Genomic DNA, 10,734 nt, shown 5'->3' on the forward strand with positions numbered 1-10,734 from the left:
TTTTATGGTCTCAAAAGAAAATTTTATTTAATCCAAATGCCTTAAATGTAAAAATTAAAACAGATACATAAAGTGTGAAATAACTCAAATTTTAGTGCTTCAAATAGATTAAAGCCTATTTACTATAACTCATACGGTCACATCATATGCCCATGGGGTATAGATATAAATATCTACCACAGGGAAAGGCAGCAACAATTTTGAACAATTATACAATCTAAATAGAAAAAATAGAATAATAGAAAAATAGTTAATTATGTAATTTGAACTTAAGGAGTACTGGTGAATTGAAGGGGTATCACGAGAGGTGTATAATATTTATAATGGAAATGGAAGTGATGGGACTACTAAAAGAGACAATATAGGTGAGAAAATGAGAATAAATAAGGATTGATTTTTTTCTCATTATTATTGCACTTTAAAGAGAACAATTATGCTTTGGTAATTTTAAGTAACAATACTTTTTAAAAAGATAACTGAATAATGGAATACATTAGTATGTCTTGGTTGTAATTCAAACTATTTTTTTTCTAATATTTGGCACAATTTTTGACATTCTTGGTTGCAAAAGAAGAGAAATTTTCTGAAAATTAGAGAAACTTTTTATTAAGGTTGAAATTTATTTCTTAGCCATATATTTTTGCATTTTTCATAAACAAGCAGAAGACCTTTATAGAATTTAAAGGTTTTTGGATATTCTGGACAGTCACATTTCTTTGAGTACAATTTTATATGTATGTCTCAAAGTTCGAACATTAGGAAATCACTTTTCACAATCTTCCTTCCCTGTGGAGTTTATCTGAATGTACAGCCATTTTTAAAGTTTGTCCTCTCATCAGCTCAGCTGGATACTTACAAAGATAAGAGCGTAGCACAAGTTAAAGTCAAAATTCTAGAATTCACAGTATGCTTCAGTGGACTGATTTTTTTTTATTGATTCTGAAACTCTTAAACTACTCATTGGATCTCATTCTGTTAACTACATTTTATTATTTTGGTTTCCATAATAAACCAAATGTGAAGGCTTTGAAATTACTTGAATAAAAACTTTATATATCAAATAGCCCAAATAGGCAGAAGTTGGTATGTATCTGAAACTACTTAACTGTGTATAAATATAAGAAAAATTGAAATAGGCAAACAATGCTATAAAGGACATTTTTGTAAAGTTAGCTATTAAGACGTGTTTGTCAATCCCAGACCAATGATAGAAAGTACAATTTTATACTTAAATATATATTGTCTCTATTTGTGACAATTAGAGACAATTTGATTGAGACAATTAATTATCTCTATCAAAGTGTATTCTAAAGGTTTGGTTTTTTTAAAAAGCAAGCTCAAGCATTTTGTCTAAAAGAATTGTACATCTAATGGATAAGCACATACATAATCTATTGGTGGGATAATCAGTGTCATTGAATACATTCATATTTGAATTTGATACTATAAATATTACCCCCAAATAGGTAGTACACTTATCAGAAATGCATAAGAGTACATTTTGTTTCCCCCTGCACAATGCATTATCAACTTTTATTTTTTGGCACATATGACAGTGACACATTTATTTTACTCAGATTCCTTGAGAAGCAATTGTTCCGAAGCACATTCATGTTGATGTTAGTCCTTGTAGGTTGGCTGAGTGGATCTAATCTAGAAAACACTCACATCATTTCTATGCATTTTTTTGCTCTGTTGAGCAAAGGAGACAGAAACTGAGTAGATTGGCCTGCACTGTAAACTCATGCTTGTTTTAAAGAGCTGTCCCAAGGATGACATTGAGGAGAGAGAAGCTTGCAAGTCACTTTGTATTTTTCTTTAATCTACAACCCACAACTTTAACAGCAATAAAGTTAATATCTTAGAAATTAATAATTATTCTAGTTTATTCATCAAAATTTCAGAAACTGTAAGAAGACTAGGAGTTTTCTTTATCTAAAGTAGTCTTAAAACTCCTAATACCTACTAATTGTAATTTAAATTCAGTGATTCTTAAATTACTAATGGAGCTGGAGACATAATTATACATTAAATTGTCTCTGCCTTTCTTTTTTATGTGAAAAAAAAGCCCTTGTATTTTTCTATAGTTTGTTTAGATTGACATTTATTTCTCTTTTTTTAAAAAATTTTTCTTTTAAGTTTAGCAGTACATTCATTTGTTTGGTTTGTTACACAGGTAAACTTCTGTCAGGGGTTCATGGTACAGATTATTTTGCGTCCCAGGTATTAAACCTAGTACCTATTTGTTATTTTTCCTGATCCTCTCCCTCCTTCCACCCTCCACCCTCTGGGAGGCCTCAGTGTGTGTTGTTCCCCTCTATGTGTCCATGTATTCTCATCAATTAGCTCTCACTTACAAGTGAAAATATTCAGTATTTGGTTTTCTGTTCCTGTGGTAGTTTGCTGAGGAGAATGGCCTCCAGCTCCATCCATATGCCTGCCAAGGATTTCTTTCTTTTTTATGATTGCATAGTATTCTACGTTGTATACGTACCATATTTTCTTTATCCAGTCTAGCACTGATGGACATTTATGTTGGTTCCGTGTCTTTGTTATTGTAAATAGTGATGCAATGAACATTTGCATGCATATGTCTTTATAATAGGATGATTTATGTTACTTTGGGTATATACCCAACAATGGGTTTGCTGAGTTGAATGATGTTTCTGTCTTTAAGTCTTTGAGGAATGATTACACTGTCTTCCACAATGGTTGAATGAATTTACATTCCCACCACCAGTGTGTAAGTGTTCTTATTATTGATATTAAGTAAATTAGCTCTTTCATCATTCTATGTATTAAAATGTTTCCTAATTTGCTATTTAAATGTATAATATTTTAATAAGCATTTTATAACACTAAGTTAAAATTTGTGACTAAAATCTATAGAACAATTCCTACTATAATGAAGGAAAAGTAACTCAGCAGAATACCATTTTTACCTTACATTCTTCAAAAAGAATTCATTTAAGTTCATGAACTTGCTGAACATTTCATGTATTAGAATCTTCTATTCTATCACTGATATTTTGAACTTTAGAACATTAGATACATTTTTCCCATGAAAATGTTTTGTAATATTTATAGATCTCATTAAATTATTGTACTATACTTTATAGAAATGGAATCTGAAAATGTTGGCAGCCATCCATGAGGCACTTTAACGTATAATCTACTCAAGTTTTTTCTTCAATCATTTTTATCATTAGGCTATTTATAATGAGTAACATATAGTTTCATAACCTAACTGTATAGGCTATCATTGAACCAAGTTTAGTTGATGCTAATAACTTCTCATGATTCATAATGCAACAAATATATCTGAGTAAGAATTTTTAAGGTCACAATTATCTTGGCTCCTAGAAATTTTTTTTTTCATTTTCCAATAAATGGAAATGTCTCATTATTCCTTTTCTAAACTACTTAAATAACTTCCATTAAGTTTCTGATTTACATATTTATGAATCAATCCCTATTACATGAAAAACAAACAAACAAAAAACAGTATGGCAATCAGTAATCTATTATTTAATCCTAATTTAGCCGTCTCAATTGTATAGTAATTTTTATTTTCTTCGACTGATTTGTTTCTAAAGATGCATTGGAAAACTACTGTTTACTTCTGGAAAAATAGAACTAAAGAATTTTTAAAGTAAAGAGTTTTCTAACCAGTGTTTGTAACACTTACACCAAGCCCATCGTAAGCTCACAACTCTTTATCTAGTAATAAATGAATGGGTACTCACATCAAGTGACTTCTTCATTACAAGACCTTTTATGAACCCTCTTCAAAGAGAAGATCCTTTACCTTTTGAGAAAATGCATTAAAAAGTTAGAACACAGATAGGTAGATAGATTAGATAGATGATAGATAGATAGATAGATATACAGATACAGATTAATATTTCCGTCCATGGTCCACAAAGGGAAAATTCATGAAGAACAAAGCCTAAAATATTACAACCCACCGAGCAGAGAATCACTGTGGTCCAATTCTAATCATCCTGATAAACAGGGTCCTAGATCTGTTTCTAGGTGGCTGGGATAATTGTACTCGCCTATGTCTGAATTTGGAAATAAGCTGATTCCTTACAATTTTAGGTAAAAACAGTTACTACAAAATCTAAAATTGGATCTTTGTCTCTTGTTAATTCAAGGCTGAAAATGAACTGAGTGTATGATTCAGAGCCCAGAGCTTAGCTGCTAACACAAAACCAGCTAAAGAGCTGTGAACAATGAAGAACCAAGTCATGGAAAATGTTTGTGCCATCTCACTGGCAAACCTTCGGGAAGAGAAACCTAGCAGAAAGTGAACTGTTACATTAAAACATTCAAAACATGTAAGGAACGTAACCATCATGAAAGCAGAAACAAATTAAACGAAACAGAAGGAGAACAAATCACATTCAATTATCTTAACAAAAATGAAAACAAGCAGACTTTAAATTCAACATGGAAACATAAAGTTTCCAAAAGCGTTAAGTCAATTTTAAAAAGAATTATTAGCCAGGCGGGGTGGTGTGCATATGTAGTCCCCCCTACTCGGGAGGCTGAGGCAGGAGAATCCCTTGAACCAGGGAGGTGGAGGTTGTAGCGAGCCGAGATTGCACCATTGCACTCTGCCCTGGGCGACACAGTGAGACTTGGTCTCAAAAAAAAAACAAAAACAAAAAACAAGAAAAATAGAATTGAAAGAGAATTGTCAATGCGCTGTGTCTTCTAGATATCAAGCCATTAAACTGTAGGATAATTTATTATACAGCAATAGATAACTTATCCGCCAAGAGTCTCACCCTTGTTCTAAATTCAAGACTCTAGTCTTCATTCCTGTCCACTAGTTCAGCTATTTGTTTTGGATATTATTTCTGTTTATACAATCACTACACCTAAAGTAACCTCTAGACATAATGTTAGGCCAATGGAGTTTCTTGGCCTAACTACATACTTTATAGTGGCAAAAAGTATTTTTATGAACATTTTAATAGAACCTCCATACATTTGGAAATAACTATTTGAAATTTTAATTATTTCAAAAGCAATCATTTGATGGTAATTATTTCTGAAAAAGCATCTAGTCTCACACAGAAAAAGACAATTTTCCCATCGACCGGTTTCCATTTATATAAATTACAATTTCCTTAATAATAAAATGATTTATCTAAATCATAAAATGAAACACTATCTTGCCAATAGTTGTATCAATGTCTTATTATAATTTGCATATGAAAGAAGTATTCTTGGTCTTTGTTTCTATTTCTGTTGATATCCACCACAATTAATAGTGTATTTTAATTTAAATTAGGAAATTGTATTAATAGACAGTAGAGTAATGCATTATTGACATGCATATATATTATGTTTAAAACTTTTCCTAAGTTATTTACTAAAACTTATGAATTATTTTTAAAATCTCATAAGCAATATTTAGTAGCATCTGAAACATGTTATTTATGTTTTTATGATGCTTATAACTGAGTAATATAGACTAAAATATACAAAAATATCAATGGTGTATCAATTTGGAGGATGTGTTCTTAATTGTTCCTGTTTTAATGATTATGGATGTGATGTGACTTACCGAAATTTCCTTATTTAGTCTCTGCTGATAGCAATGGAATGAATTTGTGAGCTTGAGGCATACTATATTCTGGTAACACAAGAAAGCAGATAGCTTCTTTGTAAGTTAAACTTTTTTTTCCTGGCAACATTGGCATTGAAACCTTATCAAAGAATTAGCTACTCATAGTCTGTAATGATCACCAATTCTCAATGATCTATACTAAATAAATATCAGAGAGGAACTGTATATATGAGTTAAGTTTTTCTCCACTTTTAATATATGACAATAAATGCAAATTCATAAAAGTTTTTAAAGTGCAGTTTTATAAATATTTTAATTATTTTTCAAAATGCCCTTCTCGCCTACTAGACACCAATAATTCAAGCTGTTTTTCATAAAAGAGGATCAAAAGCACAAGTCGCAAATTTATTTTCTTGTAATCTACAGTCTATGAAGATAGAAATAACTACAAAAAATATCATAAGGAAAAAAATGTTTGCACAGTCAACTAGCTAAATAAATTGTTTACTAAATTTGACAGAAAAATGTTTTGTTTTTAATTAATCTAATCCCTTATTGGTAGAAAGTATGTTTTTCATCCTACTACAAGTACTAAAATTGCAGCTAATATTTTATGGAAATAAATTGGTATTACAGATATATAAAATATAAGTAGTCTAAAACTATGTTTAGGTTACCTATTTTAGATAGATAGACATATAGATAATCATCAAGGTACCTATACAATTTATTATTATGTATGAGAAAACATTATTTAAAAATCTCTATTTTTAATTTTTTTTTAATTCTAAAATTGTGTGAATGAAATGGCAGTCCCTGTTGAGAACTACAGTCTTTCTGGAAAGGCAGAACATTTCAAAGGCTAGAAAAAAGTTCTTCCAAGAACTACGTGGCCTTTCAAAGGCTTCTCCATCTCAGTGACAAACTGGTAACATCCATCTGACACTACTGTCTTTGTTCTTCATAAGGCTGGTTACAATTTACTTCAGAAAGACAAGAAGAACTGTTCTTCACAATGGCTGCAATGAAAGAGAATTGTGCCTTTTATCTGTCTTTTTTTTATAAGATAAATGGAGCAGGTGTAGAGGAATTAATGAAGCAACTGCCAAATTGCAGGGGTCATTGGTGTGTTGAAAGCTATAAATTAGCCAGGTCTTGTGGGAAATTACCCTTTACCTCTATTGAGATTCTGCCATTTCTAAATTCAAGTTCAAGACAAGACAAAAAGCTGTTTGAAAGTGGAAAAGAAAAATGCCAGTTAACTTTCATTATTTCGGGTAATTCTAAGCAAAAACACACATACCAGAATATACGGGGAATTCTAAGCAAAAACACACATACCAGAATATATATATATATATATATATCACTGTAAATATATATAAACTGTAAATCTAGCTATATAAATATGGTTAAAATTTTACTTACTGTATAAAAGAAAAAAGTTTGTGCTTTGTTAAGAATATCTATTTCTATTGATGGGAGCAGTTTAAAACTACTAGGAATACAATCTACACCAGTGTACACAAATTTACTGATTTGTTAAATTCATATTAAATCCAACGTTTTGCAGGAAATTGTTACAGTATAAAAACTAAAGATTTAAAGAAATTTGATTTTAAATATGAGTTCACAGGATATACTTCTCTCACTCTCTGCCCCAGACTCTTTCTCATTAAATAAAATGTTAAAGGAAAAGTGCTATGTTTTAAAAACATGTAAGAGATAATAGAATAACAGCTCAAGAGGATCTTAGGAAATCTTTTGAAACATGTTAAATTTTTATTTATTTTTATAGTTACAGAAGGACAAAACAATAAATCTAACACAGTTGTGTTGTAACGAAAATAATATATTTGTACTACAGTTGCATTTGCAAATTATGTCAATTCTTATGAATATTCTGTCATTGCAAGAATCTAGGATTTCAGTAAATAGTTTGAATATACATACATTATTGCATTTCATACATTGATAAATGTGGAAAAAATAAAAAATTGTATTGCTAAATCATCTCATCAGTAAAGAATTAAAACTCTTCATTTACTTGTCATCTTCTACGTATAGCAATGAAGTTTTAAATTTACCAATCCTATTAACTTACTGTTTTATGCAACAGTTCCTTCAACATCTGAATTTTCCACTCACCAGTTTGGATCCCATATTTCATAATTCTGAGACCTTACATAACAGTGCAACTATCTTGCCACAAGCCACTCTTTTAATGATGCAGGCTTGAAAAATCCCAATTCATATCCACAGCAGGGCAGTTAAATATGGGTAAATAAAATCTAAAAACTTGTTGAGTAGCCTTATTTTGAATCTAGAAATTATAACACCAATTACGCCCTTGCCAATTGATTGGCATCAACTATTCTTGTTAATTTTACTGTATTTCTGCAAGCCCATTTACCCTTCCATTCTCCTATACGCTCCTCTTTCCTTTTCAAATGCCTCCACCTTGAGCCTTGTTCTCAACTGATGATTGTCCTTCCTGTTTGACCAACAAGATTTAAAAGGATAACAAAAAAATTGTGAATGACCCCACCAACCCTTTATTATCACAGATTTGTTTGTTGATTTACCCTCATTTCTCAGGATTCAAACATTGGAGCATAACATGGAGCCATCTTCAGTCTTCATCCCTTCCAATGTTCCTTGGGTAGATTATTGTAAGTATCATTTGGATGCTGGTTTGTCCTCAATTTTATGAGCTGCCTAGCTTTCCTCCTTAACTGAAGACATATGCATCAAGTGCCTTTTCAAAATGTCCCCTTGGACATCTAATAGGTTTCTCAAGCTTTACATGTTCAAAATGAAAGTCCTAATTTTTTTTCTCACAGTAACCGACTCCTTTGGCATTCTTCTTCTTGGTAAATTACACTTGCATTCAGTCAGTTACTCAAACTGTGGTAGAAACTGGCCATCTGACTAAACCGTTTCCTCTTGCAGAAAATACACCACAATTTCCACCGCGGTAACTGAGATCATGTTACTAATTCTAGCCACTAGAATGTGTACAGGAGTGATGTGTATCACTTTAAGTCCTAGCCTGTAAATAAACACTACTTGCAGTCCTCCTTATTCCTTTCTGCTCTTGTGGCTGGGATGGAGATCATCCCAGGTCAAACGTGGAAGCCCCATGCAGAAAAGGAAGAGCCATAATACAGAAAGAGGTGGGACTCCTCATTCTCTGTTTGAATGAGGTTTTCCTGACCAAGAAAATACAGAGTAGATTAATACGTGTGCAAGAAATGTACAAATGTTATGTCTTTGATATTGCTAGAATTTGTTTCAGAAAATAGAATCATCATGCATCTCAAATATATTGAACCATCTTAATTCTTTGTATTGCATATTCATGTATTAATTATATTCATAATTCAGCCATTCTTACAACTTCTCTGTTGTAAGAGATCATCCTATTCTGACTGTTATGACTCAATAGGATTACTCTAATTCTGCAGAAATATTTTTCTTGAAAACACATTTACATCCTTTCTCCTATTATAATTTTGTTTTGAAATGATTCTGTTAAAACTTGCCAGATAATGTCACACTCTTGCTCAAAATTATACAGTGAATTCTCTTCTCAAAATAAGCAACATAGATTTATATGAAACTTCTCTCCCTCACTGCCACTGTGACCTTCTCTTCCACTGTTTTATTCCTCACACTCTGCTGGATTTCTGTGACCACTTCTAGATCTTCTGATTTACTCAGTGTAGTCACTCATTTGTGTCTTTTACTTAATCCTTCTGCTTGGAAGGCTTTTCCGCGAGATATACGAAAAGCTTTCTTATCCCATTCATTCAGCACCTACTCAAAGTTTGGAGGGTTAGAATATAACGATGCATTTATATCTTTTATTTTAGTAATTTCTATTTTGTGGCATATGAGCTGTTTTCACTTTTTATGGTTTTATAAACAATGCATGTCCATGAGCATATTTGAATGCCTTTCAATATAGCATTTACCAAAGTTTACATGTATTGTACTATAGTTTAATTGCAGAGTGATGAGATATGAGATGGTTATAATATGCCAGACAATCCAAAATGATAGCACCAATTTTTATTTCCAGAAGATGAGAATTCCAAAATTCAAACTGTTTACAAAAACCTAGACTGATCTATTTTTATTTTTTTAACTTTTGCATTTTTTCTTATAATCTAATGAACGCGGTTTTAAGTATCAGTTCCCTGGTCATTAAAACGTTTGGAAAAGTTTTTATACATTTATGGACCATTTATGTGACCTGTTTTGTCACATGTCTGTTCCAACTTTTAGCTTATTTTATTCCTGTGGTATTCTATCTATTCTGTCAACTGTATGAGTTTCTTTTGTTACTAGTTATTTATGTGGTATAATAGTTGGATATATTTTCCCTCAAGTTGTAGTTGGTCTTTTAAATTTTGCTATCTCTTTATGTAACACATGTTAAGATGTTAATAATCATACATAGTTTATCAATTATTGTATTTTTGTACTTTTCATTTTTTGTGCTCTAATGAATTCTTTTTCTTTTTGATCAGAGGGGCTTATTACATTTATTGGCATACAATTTTAAAGTATCATTTATCTTTAAAATACCTGCAGCAACTTTAAATGTGCCCTTTTTCCACTACTGATGTTTAAAAATATATTCCATTATCTCTTAAATGTAAATCCTAAATCTATACAAAACCTTAAAGAAAACCTACAAAATGCCATTCTAGACATAGATTCTGGGAAAGATTTTGTGATGAAGATGCCAAAAGAAATTGCAACATAAACAAAATTGGGACCTAATTAAACTAAGGGACTTCTGCACAGCAAAAGAAACTATCAAGGGAGTAAAAATCCTACAAATTAGGAAAAATATTTGCAAACTATGCATCTGATAAAGTCTAATATCCACAATCTATAAGAAACGTAAACAAATTAGCAAGCAAAAATTAAACATTAAAAAATATTAAAATGCCCATTAAACATAGAAAAGAACACGAACATACACTTTTCAAAAGAAGAAATACAAGTGGCCAACAAGCATATGAAAAAAATTCTCAGTATCACTAATCATTACATAAATGCAAATCAATACCACAAGATACCATCTCACACCAGTCAGAATGGTTATTATTAAAAAGTCAAAAAATAACAGATGCTGGCGT

At 31.2% G+C, this 10,734-nt stretch overlaps 1 long non-coding RNA gene across 1 annotated transcript in view; it reads right to left on the reverse strand.

Moving 5' to 3' along the window:
• LOC129022604 (uncharacterized) overlaps positions 1-8,486 on the reverse strand; it is a 40,865-nt gene extending 32,379 nt beyond the window's left edge. The window contains exons 1-2 of the long non-coding RNA XR_008496484.1: positions 8,167-8,486; positions 3,747-3,808 (exon numbers count right to left, since the gene is read on the reverse strand). This is a non-coding gene — a long non-coding RNA (uncharacterized LOC129022604). The remainder of the gene's footprint in view (positions 1-3,746; positions 3,809-8,166) is intronic.
• Between the last annotated feature and the right edge of the window lie 2,248 nt (positions 8,487-10,734).

This window comes from Pongo pygmaeus, chromosome 22 (assembly GCF_028885625.2).
Source record: "Pongo pygmaeus isolate AG05252 chromosome 22, NHGRI_mPonPyg2-v2.0_pri, whole genome shotgun sequence".
Taxonomy (NCBI): domain Eukaryota; kingdom Metazoa; phylum Chordata; class Mammalia; order Primates; family Hominidae; genus Pongo; species Pongo pygmaeus.